This window comes from Sminthopsis crassicaudata, chromosome 1, assembly GCF_048593235.1.
Source record: "Sminthopsis crassicaudata isolate SCR6 chromosome 1, ASM4859323v1, whole genome shotgun sequence".
Lineage (NCBI taxonomy): Eukaryota > Metazoa > Chordata > Mammalia > Dasyuromorphia > Dasyuridae > Sminthopsis > Sminthopsis crassicaudata.
In genome coordinates, this window is record NC_133617.1 from 583,038,799 (window position 1) to 583,060,174 (window position 21,376).

At 38.0% G+C, this 21,376-nt stretch overlaps 1 protein-coding gene and 1 long non-coding RNA gene across 6 annotated transcripts in view; one reads left to right on the forward strand and one right to left on the reverse strand.

Annotated features, from left to right (window-relative positions):
* Window positions 1–11,105, reverse strand: part of ZBED3 (zinc finger BED-type containing 3) — a 33,627-nt gene extending 22,522 nt beyond the window's left edge. For 2 of the 5 annotated variants that reach the window (XR_012484771.1, XM_074282319.1), the window contains exon 1: window positions 4,862–5,358. The gene's annotated coding sequence lies outside the window, so the exon portion shown is untranslated. Of the gene's footprint in view, window positions 1–4,861; window positions 5,359–9,957; window positions 10,063–10,181; window positions 10,493–11,008 lie in introns of those variants that run through there. The other 3 variants (XM_074282323.1, XM_074282320.1, XM_074282321.1) reach the window with 3 other exon arrangements.
* On the forward strand, window positions 9,905–16,728 carry LOC141551063 (uncharacterized). The gene is made up of 2 exons (XR_012484772.1): window positions 9,905–10,042; window positions 16,482–16,728. It is a non-coding gene; the product is annotated as an uncharacterized LOC141551063 (long non-coding RNA).
* The last annotated feature ends 4,648 nt before the right edge of the window (window positions 16,729–21,376 follow it).

Below are 21,376 nucleotides of genomic sequence, written 5' to 3' on the forward strand. Positions count from 1 at the left end.
AATGGAATCTATGTGGAGTCCTTAGAATGAAAATCCTTAGAAAGGAAGATCAGGCCTCCAAAGCGTGCTCCTGCAGATCTTTGGCCTTTTTCCTTCATTGTTTTTCTTAAAATATACAACTTTAGGTAATGAAAACTCTGAGCAATGCCATTTTCTTCTCATTAATCTCATTGCTATGCCTTATGACTTTTGCACATATGGCCCATCTGATGGGTCATGAATAGCCAAAATAGCAGGACTGGCAGACATGAGGTTTCCATTTGGCTTCATCATGAACCTTGAAGAGTTGATAGAGCAGGCCTGGGGCGTCTACCTTCATTTCTCAAGGTGGGGTATGGCCTATCAAAAATAAATGATGTATATTTTTACCACATTTAACATATATTGGATTACTTCCATCTAGGAGAGAGGATGGGAGAAAGGGGGGGAAATTGGAAAAAGGTTTTTTGCAAGGGTCAGTGGTGAAGAATTATCCTTGCATATGTTTTGAAAACAAAAATCTTCAATAAAAAAAGAATAAATGATGTTATTAAGTGACAAGGAGACAGGAGAAGAGCAAAAAGGAGGGGAAGGTGAGGTGAGATCACTCAATTACGTAAGATTTCAAGCAGCAGTGCTTGGTGTACACAGGATTCACTGTATGGGGAGCAATGGATTATCACAATTTGGGAAGGGAGTAGATGACTTTAAGGAGAGCAGTTATGAGGGGCCCTTGAGAAACAGAGGTTCCCAAGGTGAGGAATTCCTCCTACATCTGATTCACAGCATGATGGATGCCAAAAGCACATTTGCAATCAGGTAGATATTGATTAAACTGTTTTTTGACAATTGGCAAGCACAAGTAAGGGCAGTTAGCCCTTACAAGTTGCAGTCTGTACTGAGTATGAAAGCCTCAAAGACTTCATAAATGGTGACCACTGAACAGGAAGCAATAAAGTTCTAAGAACTTTGAATGCCTAAAGGACTTATCAAAGAAAAGGATGAAAACAGGGGTTTGGAAGAGATGTGTATATGGGGGAAGGTCAGCAAGCAACTGGGGAGAAGAGAATTTGGATCTCTGAGGGTGGGAGGATTTAGGGTGTGACCCCATATAAAGTGAATAGCAGGGTTAGGAACAATGGAGTGTCAGGAAATAGAAAGGTCTCAAAGGTTCAAGGATCCTGGGCAAAGGGGTAAATTTTCTTTCCCTCTGGATCAAGTTTTCCCTCCTAATCTGCAGAAAGGGGGTTCCAAGAGTATTTGCAGGGTAAAATTGTACTTTGGATAACACTGATTCAATAACAGCTGTGATTCTCTGATCTGAATTCCTTAAGATGGTATACTGGAGAACAGAGTTGGAAAAGGTTTGTTGGTCTTATAGTAAATTTTGACCAGTGCTATCCCAAGAAGCATATAATTTGAAAGAGCTACTCACAAGGCAGAGCCAACCTTTTCTGAAGCCTGGGATGGTGTTCCCCCTTCATTACTAGAGTATCAGAATATATACCAATGAAGGAACCACCTGCTGGGATCAAGGACCCAATGAATTAAAATTGGGGGTAAGGGGCAATAATAAGAGTAGAAAATAGGACTTTTCCCCTATCCCTACAGCATACACTACACCTTGTATTAAAAACAAGTTTATGTCTTCCAGATTATTTGTCAAGAAGGTAGGAAAACACTCAGTTCTCAATCCCAATTATGTGCCAGATGTGGAATTTCAGGGTCCTATTGAGGGCCAACCTGGTCCAATCACAGACAGTCAGGAAATTTGCCAGCTTCTCTGGGACCAGAGAGATTTAAGAAAGGATGGTGCTGGGGAAGCCTCCTCCTTCTTTTCTGTTTTTGGCTATTATGGATTTGTTTTGCCAATGTCTAATCTTGGATGCTTCTCTCTGTCTGTGGGGCCCTGAACAGGAACAGGAGTTTCAAATCTAACTACATGCTTATTCTGGAGTAATTCTAATTGAAGAACTAAAACAACCCTCTTCAGTTTCTTCTTTTTCTTAGCCTCTTGTTGGACATTAAAAATAAACAAACAAAAAAATCCAACAACTAAGTGATGGTGGAATTAATGACACTAATTGGAAGCCCATACCATTACAGAGAACTGAATGTCAGGGAGGCATTTCCACTAAGGTAGAAATGAGAAGGGGCTGATATTAAGGAGAGTTTGTTTCTAACACAATATATTTTTTAAAGGTTTCCATAAAATGTCACATCATTTGCAATAAATCCACTTTCATTCAGTCTCAAACCTCTTTAATATATTTAATATTATACAATATCAATATCAGCATTTTGTAATATATCAAAATTTTATCTTCTGATACCATAATAAGTCAGACCTTCTCTGGTTCAAAGAGAAGGCCAAAAAGTTTATATAAATTTTCCAGATCACAGGAGTGCTGCGCCTCTAGCCTCCATGATGTAGAAAAGATAACTACAAATAGTTCTTAAAATCCATTTACAAGGAAGGTAAAAACTATTTTAAGGTGTCCCAACCTCATTCCTATGATTTTTGCTCCATGTTTGGAAGATTCTAAATTTCAAGAACTTAGCAGGACAAGAGTGGGGTAGAGTGCTGGGGATGACATGGAAGAAGGAGGTGTCAGGGAATTAAGGGGAAGGGTCAAGAGAGAGTTGAATTTGAAGAGAAGAGGGAAGGCAGAATTGGTAAAGGAGGAGGAAACTGAGCAAAGATTAAGGAGATCCTCTCAACCATGGGAGCATGACATGCTAGAAAATAACCTATTACTCCACAGTTAATGTTAACAGAAAAAGCTCTAAGTGCCCCCCCCACACACACACACACTATACCTTCTTAGTTCTGTTTCCATATAATACCTGGCCTGGCCTGAGGGCTGTCTGACAAAGACAGAGGGACAAAGAGACAGAGTGTCCTGGAAAACTTTTATTGCTTATTGCAACACTATAAGAATAATTATTACTGTATCCACCCCTAAACAGGATTAATAAAACCAATAGGTATAATTTATCATGGTAAAATCTGTAATCTGATATTCTTCTAAATTTTGAATTCAGGTGCAATTATCTGAAGTGAGCAATCTACTATTTGAGAAAAATGCTACAAGTGGCTCATGGATGTCTGTATCTAAAAAAAAGACAAGGGAACGACCTTGGCTTGGTCAAAGTAAGACCCTCTTGACTCAGTTTTCCAGCAGTGATCATGTGGATTATTTATGCCTGATCTGTGGTAGGGCCTTCAGAGTTCATACTAGTCTGAGAAGCCACATGTGGACACACTGTATGCTTACCCTGATGCAGTAATGTCATTTTGGTCCTCTTCAAATATGAAGGACATACATGTTCCAAACAAGTAAATAAATTAGAACTTGGGTTGATCATCTGCCTGCTAACAGTTATATACAAATAAAGATTCAAGTCCCTGAAATATCTCCTTATTTCAGATTACTATGGGAATAAATAGACAAAGATAAAAAGCTTGTGAAACAAAAATGTGAATCTATTCATTTGTGAGATTGAAGTCAGAAATCTCTTCTGTTTTAAGGATGAGAATTTCATTGCAATCAGTCATTTTAGGGGAGAGCAATATTTGTGTAATTTCTATCCCATTTGAATATGGTTAGCAATGAAACCTGTTTTACTAAATGCAAGTCATTTGATATAAATTCTCTATATGTAATTGGGAATTAATGACTTAGTGTATCTACACATCCCAAGCCAGGTCATTTGTTACACTTAAACTCTGCCTCTTGTAATTTAATTCATTTGTGTAACTGAGCCTGGGTTAGAAAGCCTTTACCTATCAAGAATATTGTTACCTATATAGGATTAGATCTTCAATAGTATCTGATCCTCCTAAAGGAACTGGAACTAAGTGGAATGAAAAATAAGGTTGGGTCTATCTTGTTCATTCAGAACTGAACTTCTTCTATTTGACAATGAGATTGATCTTTTCCTGGCTTAATTTTGAGCTCTTTGCTTTAGTCTTAAAATTTTCAAGGGAATCCTTAAAGCTAACACTAGTGTTTTCCTGCCTTTTCCCCTCAACTTGATCTGCCCAAAGGAACCAATTTACTCATCAGTTTAAGATGGGAATCTCCTAGGATCTTTCTATGTTAAGTTGATTTGTCATATTTAAAGGAACATTCAACTGGTCCCCACCACTTGGATCCGTACAGGCTTACCTAATTCAAAGGCTAAGGAGACAAACCAGTAGTAGGGAATAAGGGAAGATCTTGATCACTTGAGCAAGAAAGAACTATGACTAAAACTATTTTATTGGATACCTGTGATTCATACTAGCTTTCAGGCTGAACTGGAGTCTCAATTCTCACAGATTGTACTAAAAAAGATCTAGCAATGAGAAATTCTATCTCCAAGTCCAATCTTAATCATGGCAGATTACACAGACAGGAATAAAGGAAAAGAAAAGGAGTGGTCACAATAATGTGTCAGAGAAGGAGAAAAAGCAAAGGAATCCAAGGCTCAGTGACAGGTCCACAGTCCTAGTGCCTGCCAGGAGAGAAATTCCATTCCACTCAACTACCAGGTTCATACATTTAAACCTTGATTTTTCTACTTTTCCTGATTATTTCTTGGGTAGTAGGTACAACTGCTAAGTGGTCAGACAATACTGGTCAATTAATCCTGATTAAAGAAAATTTCCTCTATAGGGAGTAAATAAAATAGGAGAGAGTGGGAAAAGAAAATAGATATGTAAAGAGTTTGTTAAGCTTTATGACAACAAAACCAATTTCTACTCCCACAGTCCTACTCAGTTAAATCCACTCAATTCATTGGTTTCTTACATGATTAATATGAGAAAAATGATTGTTCTTTCCTCTTTGGAGAGAGCATGGTATATACTAGGAGGCTAATTAGGTCATACTCTTACCTTGTGATGAAGCTCAGTGGTCCTGAATGATGGCTGGTTCTACGGCTGTGAGAGAAGTTCCAGTCATCCCCCGTCTGACACCTCTTGACAAATGAGGTCCCTGGGAGAATCTTATCTACTAGCAGGTCCACAAATTAAATATCTAAAGAGCTGGAGAGCCAGACTAAGGAAAAAATGGCTTAGAACTTGCAAAGAAGATACTAGCAGTTTCAACTTTGGGGGGGAAATATTATGTCCTTATATAGCTATATAGGAAGGCAGGATTCAGGTTACACAGTCAATGATGAACAGCATCCTGCATCATTTAACCACATCAAAGGGGTATTGTATTGTTGTATCATACAAGGAAAGGTAATTACTGAATTTGACGTAGGCTCTTGTAATGGGAGGCTCTACCATCCACTGCATCACTTAGTTGTTAAGTATTCCAGATTTTCTCATGATTTTTTTTTCAAATTTCAATATCATTTTATTTTTCCAATTATATGTAAAGATGATTTTCAACATTCACCTTTGTAAGATCTTAAGTTTCAATTTTTTCTTCCTCTCCAAGACAGAAAGCAATCTGATAAAGATTTTACATGTACAATCATTTCAGACATATTTCTGTATTAGTCACATTGTAAAATAAATATCAAAACAAAAGGGAAAAATCATGAGAAAAAATACAAACAACAACAACAAAAAAAACCCCAAAAACAAAAAAAGGTGAAAATAGTGTTTCAATCCATAGTCTGGATGCGAACAGCACTTTCCTTCCCAAATCTATCAGCATTGTTCTTAATCATTGTATTGCTAAAAAGAGCTAAGTTCATCCCAGTTGATCACCACATAACCTTGTTTTTACTCTGTACAATGTTCTCCTAACTCTTCTTACTTCACTCAGCATCAGTTCATATAAGTCTTCCCAGGCCTTTCTGAAATCAGCCTGCTCATTATTTTGTATAGAACAATAATATCCATTACATTCACTTACTATAACTTCTTCACCATTCCCCAATTGAGGGATTTCCCCTGAATTTCCAATTCCCTGCCACCACAAAAAGAGCAGCTACTTTTTGCACATGTGGTTCTTTTCCCCTCTTGTTGTCTTTTTGGGATACAGACCCAAAAGAGTAGCATTGACACTGCTGGTTCAAAGTGTGTGCACACTTTTATAACCCTTTAGGCAAAGTTCCAAATTACTCTCCAGAATAACTGGATCAGTTCACAACTCTACCAACAACGTATCATGTCCCAGCTTTCCCATATTCCCTCCAACATTTATCATTATCTTTTCCTGTCATCTTAGAGAATCTGATAGATGTGTTGTTCTCTTGTGCATATTCTGCTGGAAATAAAGAGAAACCTCATTTCTAAGATGACAGCCAAAGGAAAGAAGTGGCTGCCACTTTAAAAGTAAGGTTTCTATTTTATACACAAAATATATTACTAAAATGGTGCATCTTTTCCAAATGGCAAGGATCTGCTTTACCTTCTAAGCAAAGTCAGTAATTCATTGCTGCATCTTACACAGGTATGGCAACCATATGTTTACTCAAAATATTCTATTCCACTGACTCATAAACCATCTAAATGTTCTGGAAATTCTAATATTTCAGTGAATAGCATTTAAGTATGTCAAGTCAGCAAGCATTACAATAAAATAAATGGTCACAGAAGATCAAGAGTTACAGGCAGAAGAAACACCATACTTGCTCACTAGCCTGTGTTATTTTATGCCTGTCTGAACGTGTAGAGAGATGTGAAGCCAGTCACATTTCTGGCAGCAAAACCCAACAAATAAAGACTACATGCACCAACAGAAAAGCATGGGTGTCTTTAGTAATGAAACCAAATTCACTGACTGCACTGATGGGAAAACAATAGTGCTTATTTCCACTTTCTATAATACTGTGGAATACTATGGAAATTAAAAGAAACAATTCTAAGACAAAGTCACTCAAGTCAACAGATTTATAACTCACAAGCAAGGGGGATGAACACAGAGCAAATAAATGGTTATGAGTGCAGTTAGATTTTATACAACAGCTTATTTATGCAACAAAATCAAAGAAAATACTCTGGCTACTAGCAAGGTACAAGAATATGGGAATATGAAAAAACAAAAAACAAAAAAGCCCTAAGCCCTCATTCTAAGAAATATCTGCTTTAAAGAGATAAATCATATATAGTTCAGAAAATTAACTGTATCAAAGAAATATTTGTTGGAGCAGGATAAACAGTATTAGGTGCTTCTTCATATATATCTTGTTAAACAGAGAGCTTACTAAGCAAATTATAAGAGACCTAGACTGCCTGAGAACCAAAATAATGTTAATTAGGTTCGGTCTATTTTCTTACTTAGTCTATTTCTATGGTTCAAAGTCTGAGGTATTTATGATGAAATGAGTGAAAATGGCAAAATTTATCTTTTTTTGTATTTCTGTTTTAAATTCATCTTTATAAAATATTTTCTGACTTTCTTCCATATTTTAAATTATCGTTGTTCTTAGCTGCAATTACGCCAAGTAGAACCACGAATATAGAAGCCTGTCCTATACCAACACTATAGTCAATCAATCAGCAAACATTAAATCAGCAAACATTTCTGTGCCAAACATTGTGGTAGACACAAGAAAAGCCAAACCCATTCCTCACCTTTAAAGAGAAAAATCCTTGGGACTGATTTATTTTTTAGTAAACTCTCTTTCTGCATCTAGCAATTCAGAGGGCTGGCTTCTAAGAGAATCATGATGATTCTAAATGCTGCAAAGATTGTGGATCATTCACAGACATTCTGTAAATGCTCCTGATTGGCTAAACCGCATGGTTGAGAAGAATTGGCTGCATATTCAAAAGCGCACATCAAATAGGTCTGGTTCAGCACTGGATGCTTCTTTTTCATTCATTTAAAGACTCCTTGCCTCCCTGTGTTATCTAAGAGACCATGCTATAAAGCCACGATGGCCCTAGGAAACAGACCTTGGCCCCTGGCTTTTATGTTTTGTTCTTTCTATTATGTGTGAAGTGATTGGAGTCTCTGATATTAGGAGTTTGCAAAAATTGAGAGCACCCACTCCACAGGACTCTGAGAATGAGAATACAAGCCAGGTTTTGCCTCAGTGCCTCAAGAGGCAAGAAGTAACCTTTGGGAGAGGGACATTTAGGGTTTGGGCCTATGGTAGCTAAGACAACAAGGGAGCTCATGCTACGTAAGGATTAAATTTTGAGCCTATTTTCCAGACATCAGGGTGATGCAGGGAAGAACACTGAGTAGTTGAAGGGAACAATGTGCATTTGTTCTTGTTATCCTAAAAGTAAATACCCCCCTGTAAAAACTGATATTAAATAGAATTGTGGTGCTAGTCATAGGATCCTAATGATGAGAGTAATACAGAAAGCAGGAACAGGTAGGAGTGAAGAAAAGACACCTCCCTCATCCCTCAGAAGAGTAAAAGTCTAGCATGGCAGAGTCATTTAGTCTCATATAAAAGACCAAACCGAGGCTCCTTGTTCTATAAGAAATTTTCATAAAGGCCTCACAACAAATGGAAAATTCTTTGATGTCTTGATTTTTTTTTTTGAGGAGCCGAACCCCACTTACTAAAAAGATTTCTGCCACATCAGATACTAACTCAAGTAGTGCAAAGTAGTTACACTTCAGATATGAAAGGGAGGAAACATTCTAATACCATATGCCCTGAATTGGGTTCCAGTCACAGTACAGGCCAAAATGATTTAGTATCAAAGAACATGGGGGGGATTTCAAGGTGGTGTCAATAAGCACTTAAGATTTCTCAGTCACTTACACTTAAAGAGCAAAAGGCTAACCCATCATTTGAATTGGAGAGCAAAATGGATATTTTTAATAGTAAGATTAAGGGCAATGGTAGCAAATTTGGAAATTCACAAGTCAAGCTAGAGAGAGGTGAGAAACTCATTTCTATCATTTTTTAAAGGAAAAAAATAAACACTAGCAAAAGCTAAGGAAACGCTTCTACTGAAGGCAATGCCTTGCGGTTCAAGAATCTGGTTTCAAATCTCACCTCTGATCTTTTTACTCAGTATGAATATGAACTCACTTCCTCCTTGGGCCTTAGTTTCACATTTACAAAAGGAAGGAACTGGACTAGAGGGTCTCCGTATGGCTCTGGATCTAGGAATCCGGGCCCATTCCCCTCCAGCCCCGAAAAGTAAAATGTGCTATTAATTCATGGCTGACACGAGGGCACCCCGAGATTTACTAAGTCCCGCCGCGTCCGTCCCGCGGTAAACTGACAGGAGTCCCGGGCAAGCTCTTCCATTCTGACCATCTTCCCGGACCAGAGAACTGCTCTTACCAGTTACTGCCAGTCCCGGGACAGTGGGCATTAACTTTCACTTTCCGTGGTCTGGCCCCAGGCCAAGGCCATTCGTGGCTCCCGTGGCGGCTGCGGGCCTAGCCAGGCCGTCTGGACCACGTCACCTTCCCCCTCTTCAGAGCTCCCCAGGAATCCCGCGAGTGGGGAAGTGGTCGGGCCACCCAAGTTCTAAAACAGGCCGCGAGGAAGCGCCAACTTCGTCCCAAGCCGTCCGGGAGTGTCCGGGAGACCGCTTTCTACTGCCGAGAGCTGACTAACTCAGGGCAAAATCCAGGAACTAACTTTGAAAATTTCCCGCCAACCCCCAGTAAAGAGTAACAAAAGTCACAAGAAGCACAGCGATAATCCAATTTAATAAACCTGTGGTGAGTGCTTACTACGGACTAAGCGCAGCATCCCGGGCCAGGGAAACGCCTTCCGGGAGCGTGTATTTGAAGTTAACCTAAAGCTATCGGAACAAAAGGGAAGAACCCATGCAAGAGCCGAGCTTGCAACGTCCCCGAGCTCCCTCCGCACCTCCTTCCCCCAACAAACAGCCGCCACAAGAACCGCAGCAACAATCCAACAAATGTTTATTACACGCCGGCTCGTGGGAAGCTGTAACTCACTTGGAGCAAAAGGAAGAGCGAGTCCAGGGGCAGGGCAAGTAAACGCCGCGGAGTTTCCGCTGCCTACCCTTTCCTCCAAGCAAACTACCCCAGGAGCAACGGCAACGACAGAATACAACTTAAAGTTCATTAAAAGCCTACTTACCGCCGAGCCCGAAAAGCCACAGCTCCGGGACAAATCCAGAGGCAGGACGTGCAAACTTTTCTCTTAACCGCACGCAGCGAGAAAGGTAGCAGGGGTACAAATGGGGGCGGAGGAGGGAGGGGGAACAGTTCCTGCCTTCGAGAAACAACAACAATAAAAGCCCCAAACGAACGCGAACCCCGTCCCGCTTTGCAACCCATTTCTGGGCTTCCGGACGGACCCACCTGGCCACCGCGGGCGGCTCGCTCTCTCTGGCGCGCTGGAACGCTAGCGACCCGGGATTCTCCAGGGGATCCGGCCTTGCAGACATCTTGTTCTGGCAAGCCCTGGGCATCGTGTGCAGGGCTGCGCGGGTCCCCCCTCCCCTTAAAGACGCAGCGCTGCATTCCCTAATCCGGCCGGGCGCGTGCATAATCCGCACCGAGCCCTATAGTCAAATCTTACACAAAATACCGAGGTTCAGGAGCAGTGTGAAAATAACGCGCCTCAGGTGTTCATTAGCTTAAAAGAGTAAAAGCGGGTTTATTTTTTTTTTTCCAGTGATGTAAACTTTTTAAAATAAATGTGATCTGCCAAGACCTGCTTTCTTAGGCCTGTGTTTCTACTGGACTGTGTGCTTCTCCCCCGGGAGGGGGGGGGGGGGGGCCGCATCGATGTTCTTGAGGGGAACTGCCGTCAGTCACAACTGCTGGCATCCGAGTTTCTAACCTGTTGCAAGTGCCCGATCCGCTGGTGTGTGCTGCTCTTGGTTTGGATTTCCGCGTTTGGGAAGAAGTTGCCATTATACTATTCTAAGCATCATATATTACCAACCATAACAGTAATAGGGGCTCCCACTTACACAACTTTTTGTGGTCGACGGAATATTTTATGTTCTTAAACGATCTTGTGGAAGTATCTTGTACATACAGCTCCCCGTTTGATTGTAAATTACCCGAGATAATTGTTTTTGTGTTTCCTGTATCAGCCTAAGTAAACGGTGGTTGGTGGCTGATATTCATGATAACTTATTATAAGGAACTGGTTACAAATCCACGAAATTATTACTTACGTGCAACTGACTGATGATAGTCAAAGTAAGGTGGTGTTAGGAATGAATGAAACCGGAGAGGAATGATGAACCCGGAAGGACAAGCAGAGGTCAAAGGGCTAAAGGTCGCAGAACAACTTGTCAATGACCACCATTTTTAAGCTCTTATTATTATTAAAAATAGTGGTCATTGACAAGTTGCTCTGCGACCTTTAGCCAGATAGGCAACCGGGTGATGAAGTCATTAGAAACCTGGGCTTGGAACCCATTGGAATTGGATTTATCAATTTTGACCATAGGCATTAATCAGCTGTGTAATTCTGGTCAAATAACTTAACTCTGCCTCAGTTTCCTCAGATGTAAAAAGAACCGAAGAAGGAGTTGTAAATTATTTCAGTATTGCCACAAGGAAATGGGGACATGAAGAATTGGATACAACAGAACAGCAACAAGAGCACGTGCTGGATATACAAATAAAGGAATATCACCTTTTCTCATCACTGAAGTCTTTTAGTCCTGAAAACATTAGAATTTAAATCTGCTTTTAAAGTTTCCAAGGTCAAGGAATGAATCATACCATTACCCTGATAATTGTCACAGGAATAAGGAAAGGATTAGTTCTAACTGTTTTAGAAATCAAATATAATCTAGATTGAGTTCAGTATTTTTCCAAATTGGCACTTACAGCTTTAAAAGGTAAAAGTCATAAGCATTAAAAATGATTAATTAATACTGCCATCCCTTCTTGATTTCATCAGTTGAGTATAACAAGAATCATTTGGTTCAACCTAATGAATTTTTAATCAGATCTGGGTTTCTAAGAACTACTAGCAGTTATAAAACAATGCAAGAATTGAAAAGCTTTACAAATACTGTCATTTAATCTTTACAGTAATACTTTGAGGCAGGTCTGTTTTTATCCCCATTTTACAGATGAGAAAACTGAGAACTGATTTAGTTTGAGTAGGAAGATGATAGAGATATCTAGTTTTCATTGCTCTCTCAGAGAGCGGTACTTGCCTAGAATGAAGTCCGTTTGACCCACACTGGATGTTTGTACCTGATTCTCTTTTGATGTTCAGTCTAGGAACTACTTTGTGGACCCTTGGGAGGGATAGAGAAATAATTCCTGGGGACAGACATAAAGGGTACCATGCAACTTAATCTTAGCCACATTATCCCCTTCCCACCAAATGTTTATTACACAGATACCAAGGCAACATAATTATCAAGGCAAGCAGTTAAAGAACAATTGGGAGCTCTCCCAGGTGTCAGGGAGGCTCAGCAACACAGGAGCAAGCATCTCTGCTCAATCCCAGGAGATTACAGACATGAAAGCGCCAACAGTATACAGACATGCTTAATTCTGGCTTCTCCTAAGAAGAGTACAGCTTCAGGAAGTCTCCTGTCCAACATTCATAGTTAGCCCTCCCCCCCCCTTTTTTTTGCTCCATCTCTATTCTTTCCTCTCCCAAAATTCTCTCAGCCAATCAAGAATCGTGTACATCTTCCTGCAATCCCAGGGCTGTCTTTCAGGGATGCACCATGCTTTCTTGGAGGCAGGACTATTATTTAACAATAAATTTTATTATCTTATTTTGTGCTAGTTTTGTTTCTGACTTCCCATAATTCCTCTGTAAAATATCCATAATGGACTCTTATTCTGAGATACAGATCTATACTTTAAGGGAAGGAGAATCTTGTCAAAGAAGTTGGGGAGATATTTAGTAAATCATGATAATAACTATCATTTCTACGATGCGAAAATTTGCAAAGCGCTTTTCATGTCAACTTATTTGGTTTTTTCCAATAGCCCTATGAAGGGGGTGTTATTTTTTATCTCCACTTTACAAATGAGAATTATAAGACTAGGAGTCTTATCCAGGGTCACATGGCTAGTTAAGTGTCCAAGGCAGGATTTGACCTCAGACTTTCCTGGCTTTAGTTTCACATCAATACTCTGCTTTGTGCTTACCCCATCACTGAATGTGGAGACACCCAAGGGGGAGGTATCAGAGCCCAGCTTCCAGGGCTCACAAGGAGCACAGGCTGTGGCTTTAAATCTACTAGACTGGGATATTCTTTCTTTTCAGGAGTGCCCAAGAAGGGTTGAAAGGTTTATAAGCCATAGAGAGCTCCTTTTAGGCCCTGGGTGCTAGAGAAATTGGCTTGGGATTTGGTCTGTTTGCTACTCTTTTCAGTTCTAGGGATGGGCAACAAAGTCACTGACCATGATTGAGCCATGACAACCTTGGATGAAAGACTCCAAGCTGGACGTTGCTACCGCCCATCAAGAAGGTCTTGAGATGTCAGAAGTAGATCTGTGCTACATAGGAACTGAGTTAAGCTGTGAACCTTCTCTTCTCTAGAGACTGAAGTATTGAAGGGGAGATTATAGCCCTGCTTGTTTGGGGTGGGGGAAGGATGATTGTCTATTTGTTGACTTTTGAAAGGAATATTCCTTTGTAAAAATTAATCTAATTGTTAAGTGGTGAAATGGAAATGGAGGACAGGGGGAACCCCTAAAATTGAGAGAAATATCATTGATAGTAACTTCATCCAATGGCAGAAACACTAGATGCCCTCAAATCCCCATAAGGTTACTGGGGTATCTAGTCTTTAAGCAACAGAACCAGGTTAATCACTATTATACTTATAAAGAGGGTGCAGACACTTCATTGATTCACTCAGTCCCACCTGCTTTCACATTGGCAGATCTGGAATTCCACAGAAATACCACCACTACAAAATTTTCTCAGGACTCTAGGAATAACCCTGCTTAAAGGAAATTTACTTCCTTATTCACCATTTTACATCAACGCCCTATTTAGCATTTTTATTTAGACAATCATTTACATCTATAATATGTGTAGAATTAAAAATTAAATTCTTAGTAATATGGTGAAAGAAATAATATTATAAGTACTCACATTTTTAAATTTTCTTTTTATTTTCAGTTCTACATTCTATTTCTCCATATGCCCCCTCCCATCCATTGAAAAATCAAGAATTACAATATTCATTATACATTTATAATCATACAAAACATTTCTGAATTAGCCATGTTCTGAATTTAAAAAGAAAAAAAAAGAGAGATAAAGGAAAAATATAAGATGAACTCTTGAATCCTATTTATTCATCTGGAGGTGGATAGAATTTTATATCATGAGTCCTTTGGAATTGTGATAGATCATTTTATTGATTAGAGTTACTAAGTCTTTCACAATTGATTATCCTTACAATATTGCTAATACTGTGAAGATTGTACTCTTGGTTCTACTCACTTATATCTTGTATCTGTTCATATAGGTCTTCCCAGGTTTCTGAATTCATTCCCTTCATCATTTTTTTATTAAAGCTTTTTATTTACAAAACTATGCATGGGTAATTTTTCAACATTGATCCTTGCAAAACCTTTTGTTCCAAATTTTCTCCTCCTTCTTTCCACCTCCTCCCCTAGCTGGCAGGCAGTTCAATACATATTAAATATGTTAAAATATATGTTAAATCCAATATATGTATACATATTTACAGTTATCTTGTTGCATGAGAAAAATCATATCAAAAAGGAAGAAAAAAAAACAGGAAGAAAAAATGCAAACAAATAACAGAGAGAGTGAGAATGCTATGTTGTGGTCCACACTCTGTTCCCACAGGCCTCTCTCTAGGTGTAGATGGCTTTCTTCAACACAATACCATTGGAACTAGTCTGAATCCTCTCATTGTTGAAGAGAGCCACGTCCATTAGAATTGATTGTAATATAGACTTGTTGTTGCCGTGTACAATGATCTCCTGGTTCTGCTCACTTCACTCAGCATCAGTTCATGTAAGTCTCTCCAGGCCTTTCTAAAATCATCCTGCTGGTCATTTCTTACAGAACAATAATATTTCATAGCATTCATGTACTACAATTTACCCACCATTCTCCAATTGAAGGGCATCCACTCAGTTTCCAGATTCTTGCCATTACATAAAGGACTGCCACAAACATTTTTGCACATGTGAATCCCTTTCCCTCCTTTAATATATCTTTGGGATACAAACCCAGTAGCACTGATGGATCAAAGGGTATGCACAGTTTGATAACTTTTTGAGCTTAGTCCCAAATTGCTCTCCAGAGTGGCTAGATCCATTCACAGTTCCACAAACAATGTATCAGTGTCCCAGTTTTCCCACATCCCCTGCAACATTAGATTAGACAATCTCTGAGAGAGATACTAATCTGAGTGGTATTTCAGAGTTGTCTTAATTTGCATTTCTTTGATCAATAGTGATTTAGAGAACCTTTTATATGATTAGAAATAGTTTCAATTTCTTTATCTGAAAATTGTCTGTTCATATTCTTTGACCACTTCTCAATTGGAGAGTGGCTTGAATTATAAATTTGAATCAATTTCTATATATTTTGGAAATAAGGCCTTTATCAGAACCTTTGAATGTAAAAATGTTTTCCCTTCTAATCTTGTCTGCATTAGTCTTGTTTGTACAAAAGCTTTTTAACTTGATATAATCAAAATTATCTATTTTGTGATCAATAATGATCTCTAGTTTTTCTTTGGTCACAAATTCTTTCCTTTTCCACAGATCTGAGAGATAAACAATTCTATGTTCTTCTAATTTGTTTATAATATCATTCTTTATGTCTAGATCATATCTTGGCATAAGGTGTTAGGTATGGGTCAATGCCTAGTTTCTGCCATACTAGTTCCCAATTTTCCAAGCAGTTTTTGTCAAATGGTGAATTCTTATCCCAAAAGCTGCGGTCTTTGCATTTGTCAAACACTAGATTACTATAATCATTGACTATTTTATCTTGTGAACCTAATGTGTTCCACTGATCAACTGCTCTATTTCTTAGCCAGTACCAAATGGTTTTGATAACCTCTACTTTATAATATAGTTTTAGATCAAGCTTAAAAAGCTAGACCACCTTTATTTGCTTTTTTTTCCCCCATTAATTCCCTTGAAATTCTTGATCTTTTGTTATTCTAGATGAATTTTGTTGTTACTTTTTCTAGGCAAAATAGTTTCTTGGGAGTTTGTTTGGTATAGCACTCAGTAAATAGATTAGTTTAGGTAGTATTCACTCAACCTATCTATCCAAGAGCACTTGATATTTATTCAATTGCTTAGATTTGACTTTATTTGTGTGGAAAGTATTTTGTAGTTTTGCTCATATAGTTCCTGACCCTCTTTCAGGAGATAGATTCCCAAATATTTTAATCTTATCAACAGTCATTTTAAATGGAATTTCTCTTTGTATCTCTTACTGTTGGATTTTGTTAGTGATGTATAAAAATGCTGATGATTTTTGTGGATTTATTTTGTATCCTGCAACTTTGCTAAAGTTGTGGATTACTTCTAATAATTTTTTAGTTGATTTTCTAGGGTTCTCTAAGTAAACCAACATATCATGTGCAAAGAGTGATAATTTGGTTTCCTCATTGACTACTCTAATTCCTTTCGTTTCTTTTTCTTCTCTTATTTCCAAAGGATATAAAGTGGGACAAATTCAGCCAGAGTGAGACTTGGAGAAGACAGAGGACTGGAGGCGGAAGCTCAAGCTCTCAGAGCCCAGGAGAAACATTCACTCCACTCCATCTCACATCACCATGGTGGCTGGCCTTCTGCATTTCTCCACTGAGACCAAGGCCCATTGGAAGGACCTCCAGAAACCTAGCCGAAGCCCCAGAGAAGGAGACAAGATTTTGAAGAATAAAATAAAGAATTTGAACTTTAACACCTGGCTATTCTTGTGGTGATTACTGTCCTGAAAAGAAGTGTGTGGGAAGCAAAAGATCCTTACCCAAAATGACTACTCAGAGTTCACTCAAAGTAGAAAGCAGAAAAGGTTGTTTATTACAGCAATTCATGAAAGGGGGAGGGGGGGCACAGTCCGGCCATGAGAGACAAAGGGACTCACAGCAGGAGGGCCCAAGACTTTGTGTATACACATCATTTATATAGGTTTTTGTTACAAGAGATTGCACCACAAATTAGAAAGCATTAAGAAGTATGGGGTCTCCTCATTGAATATTGCTGCCAAAAAGATGGGAATAGAATGTTTCAGTTTTCCTGAAATTACCTGCTTTTTAGGAAACTACAAACCAGCAGATAACTAAGCTGACAGTGTTTAAACTAATAGGCTAAATAATGTCAAACATTGATAAATGCCACCAGTTTAGGTTAAGTAAATATGTCTGTAACTAGTCTGAGTTTAAGTAAATAGAGGCCTACACATAGGTTATAGGGAGATACAGAAATAATGAAAATAAAATAAAGAAAAAGTATTCACACAATCCTGTAAGTACTTCATCTCATCTTTCCATTCCATACAGAATGTTGCCCCAGAGACTTCCAGAAAACCAACAGGAACACTACATTTCTATGTAATATTAAATAATAATGGTGACAATAGGCAACCTTGTTTCACTCCTGATCTTATTGGGAATGGTTCCATTTTATCCCTATTATTCCTAATATTGAACCAGCCCTGTGTTCCTGGTATAAATCCTACTTGATCATGGTGTATTATCCTGGGGATGATTTTCTGTAATCTCTTTGCTAATAGTTTATTTAAGATTTTTGCATCAATATTCATTAGGGAGATTGGTCTATAATTTTCTTTCTCTATTTTCCTTCTACTTGGTTTATGTATCAGTACCATGTCTGTGTCATAAAAGGAGTTTGGTTGGAGTCCTTCATTCCCTATTTTTTCAAATAGTTTATTATAGTATTGGAGTTACTTGTTCTTTATATGTTTGGTAGAATCTGCATATAAATCCATCTGGCTCTAGGGATTTTTTTCTTAGGGAGTTGATTCTTTTTCTAAAATGGAACTATTTAAGTAATTTAGTTCCTTTTCTGTTAATGTGGACAATCTATATTTTTGTGATTATTCCTCTATTTCACTGAGGTTGTCAAATTTGTTGGTGTAAAGTTGGGCTAAGTAACTCCTAATTATTGCTCTATTTTCCTCTTCATTTTTGAGGCTGTTTGATTTTCCTCTTTCCTTTTTCTAATCAAATTAACTAAAGGTTTATCTATTTTGTTGGTTTTTTCATAAAACCAACTTTTACTTTTATTTATTAATTCAATAGTTTTTTATTTTCAATTTTATTGATCTTTTATTTTTAGAATTTCAAGTTTGGTATTTGATTGGGGACTTTCTAGCTTTTTTAGTTGCAAGCCCAATTCATTGATCTTCTCTTTCTCTATGCAAGTAAGCATCTATAGATATAAAAATTCCCTTTATTACCACTTTGGCTGCATCCCAGAAATTTTGGCATATTGTCTCATTGTTGTCATTTTTTTGGATGAAATTATTGATTGATCTATGGTTTGCTGTTTCACCCATTTATTCTTTAGGATGAGATTATTTAGTTTCCAATTACTTTTTGGTCTATTTTCTCCTAACCTTTTATTGAATGTAATTTTTATTGCATTGTGATCTAAAAAAAATGCATTTACTATTTCTGCCTCTCTGCATTCTTTTATCGTTTTTTACATCATAATAGAAGTACTCATATTAAAGCAGGTACATAAATAATTATATATTACAATCCACATGTAAATCTGAGTAACATTTTTCCACCACTGTATTCAATATTTATGGAAATATTGGGCACATACTTAAAAAAACTTAAAGGAACCCATAAAGGAAGCATGAGCTTGTTCTACAATTTGAGCTGTGATGTTCCTGGACAGTTGAGTGACATCTGAACTGTTGGGGTTCAAGCAGATAATTTGTGGTGCTATCTTTGAAAAAACTCAGGACTCAGGTCATCGTCAAATAAAGTAAAAACATTAACATTAATTGAGAACCATACACTCAAAAAGACTGTGCTTTTGTTAAGAATTTACCAAGAATTAGGAGAAGTCAACAGCCCAATAAAGCAAGAATCTGATTACATTACAATATATGTAGATTTTGAGGTTACAGGAGGAGTTTGCTAACATGGGAAGGTCCTAAAACTTTTATGGAATTGTGCATGTGATGCATCCAGAAAAGCCCACTTGAGAGAGCATTAGTGTATGATAATGATATTATAATTATCTTGATTTCATAAGTTCACCCAAAGAATAACAAAGAAGGGTAGTGCACAGGTGACACATCAGAGAAAAGATTAATTAAAGTTTATGGTTTAATGTCCTAGTCTACATTCTGTTGGTGATACTTTCTTATTGGTTGATTTCTATGATATGTCTAGCTTTGATGGATGATGGAATTATAGACCATGTAGACTATACCTATATCTATCAGGTAGTGATTGAGGATTTCTGTGGAGTTTGGGCTAGGGAAGGGGAGGTTTGGGCTGGGGGCAACAATTAGAATCCCCATCATGAACCACAGAAAACCACTTCTCTACCAAACAACACTTGCAAGTTCCTTCAACTTAAAATCAAAAAGGTTGCTTCTTAATAATTCATTCACTTTAAGAAAACATCAAAGTTCATCAATCCTCTGAGTTATATAAACAGGCCAACTAACACATACTCATCTGGAAGCTTCTTTGTCCAAACACAATTGAGCTTACAGTAAACATTCTCAGGTTCATTCTATGGGCACTGCAACCTGCAAGTAGTCTTCCTTTCTTAAGCAGAAAGTAATAGCAGTAGCTTTCTTTCCCTTATTTTACTTCTCCCTTTCAAACCAAGTCAGACAATGGCAAAATAAATATTTCAGAAAGTTCTCCTCAGCCTTAAGTAAACTTTATGACAATAACTGAAATTGCTATTGTCATTCAGCTCATCCAGAATCAGGAACCAGCAGCCAAAAACTTTCTGGTCAGCTAATAGCTTTTTGTTGGTCTCTTCAAACAACTCCAATAAACTGACTGTTTTTAGTCACCTTTAATTTAAATGGTAATAACATTAACATGAAAATGTATTAAATGTATAAACTATATCAGATTGCTTACCATCTCAGAGAAGGAGAAAGGAATAGAAGTTGGAAATCAAAACTTCGCTAAAATGTTTTAAACATTGTTTTGACATATAATTGGGGAAAATGAAAATATTATAAAAATAAAAAGTCAACTTTCTATAAAATTATTATTTAAACAGTCCACATTTCTATGAAAAAAAGGTAATAACCAACTCCCCAATTTTTCCTTTATTTTTTCTTGGCTCTGATCCCATCTAGATTTTTTTATTTCTGTCTTTGATGAAGTGCAGGGGCTGAGTCCCAAAAATATATTGGGGTTTCAGGCCAGTGTTATAAGACGTCTCAAAATAATTTATAGGCTTAGATATCTCCAAATCAAGAGGCAAAAATTTTATTATGCTGCTGGCAGCTAGCTAAGTTTCAAAAGGGATTAACAAAGAAAAATGTGGGCTAAGTTACCCATTGGAATGTGCAATCAGTAAGGGGAAAGACACCATAACAAGACAGAAGTGTTTAATGAACTAGCCATTGTGACTTATAATAAGAGGGCAAAAAGAACTTGTCATCAACAAAGAGAAAAATGGGAATAGTGATCTGATGTCATAAGGCAATCTAAATTCCTAAAGAACTAGCAATTAACAAGGAGGAGGGGAGGGCCTTATATAGTAAAAGGTTGACATCTATAATATGGTTTCCAGACAATCTTGTCAATGCATTAGAATTCAACAATGACCCATAGCAAAAAAGCCCCTTAAGGCCCACTTAAATTCAATAAAGTCTGTCTTTCTCTATGGCTTACTTAGTTACCAAGGATTTGATCTTTTGCTGAGGTCTTATTCACCCCATCACTCCCAAATGGAGACTTTCTGCTGTTTATTCCTATTCTCTCCCTCTTTCTACTCTCATCCCCACCAACTCCTTTTATGTGTTAGCTTCCTGAATTAGAATGTAAACTTCATTGTTATATTTCTAGTCTTTAGCATGATTCCTAAAAATCCATAGGAAATAATCCATTTAGTCAGTAAGCCTTAGTGTCATCGTGGGGATAAAGGTGGGAACTTAAGTATCTCTGCCAAGAAAATCCCAAATGGGATGATGGAGGATTGGACATGATTCAAAAATGACTACGGAACACAACGTTCAGTTTGAGATGTACTAGACTTTGAAGATGCAAATCTGGAGGCCAGCAGAGAGATTAGGGCTGGATAATTAGACTTGAATGTCTTCAGCATAGAGATAATAATTTAACCCCCCACCCCCACCCGGAGCTGCTGAGATCAAGTGAAGAAGAAGAGGAAGAAGAGAAAAAGGCCCAGGATGGAGTTAGTGGATGTGAAATGGGTAAAAATCCAGCAAGGGAGACTGAGAAGGAGTATTCAGATAGAAAGGAAGATATTTTCCAGCCCCAGGCAACCCCAGCTTCCCTGATGACCTCAGCCTTCCTTCACATGGCTTCCCCCTCCCATGCATCCTGATTGACCCCAGTTTACTAGGGGGATAA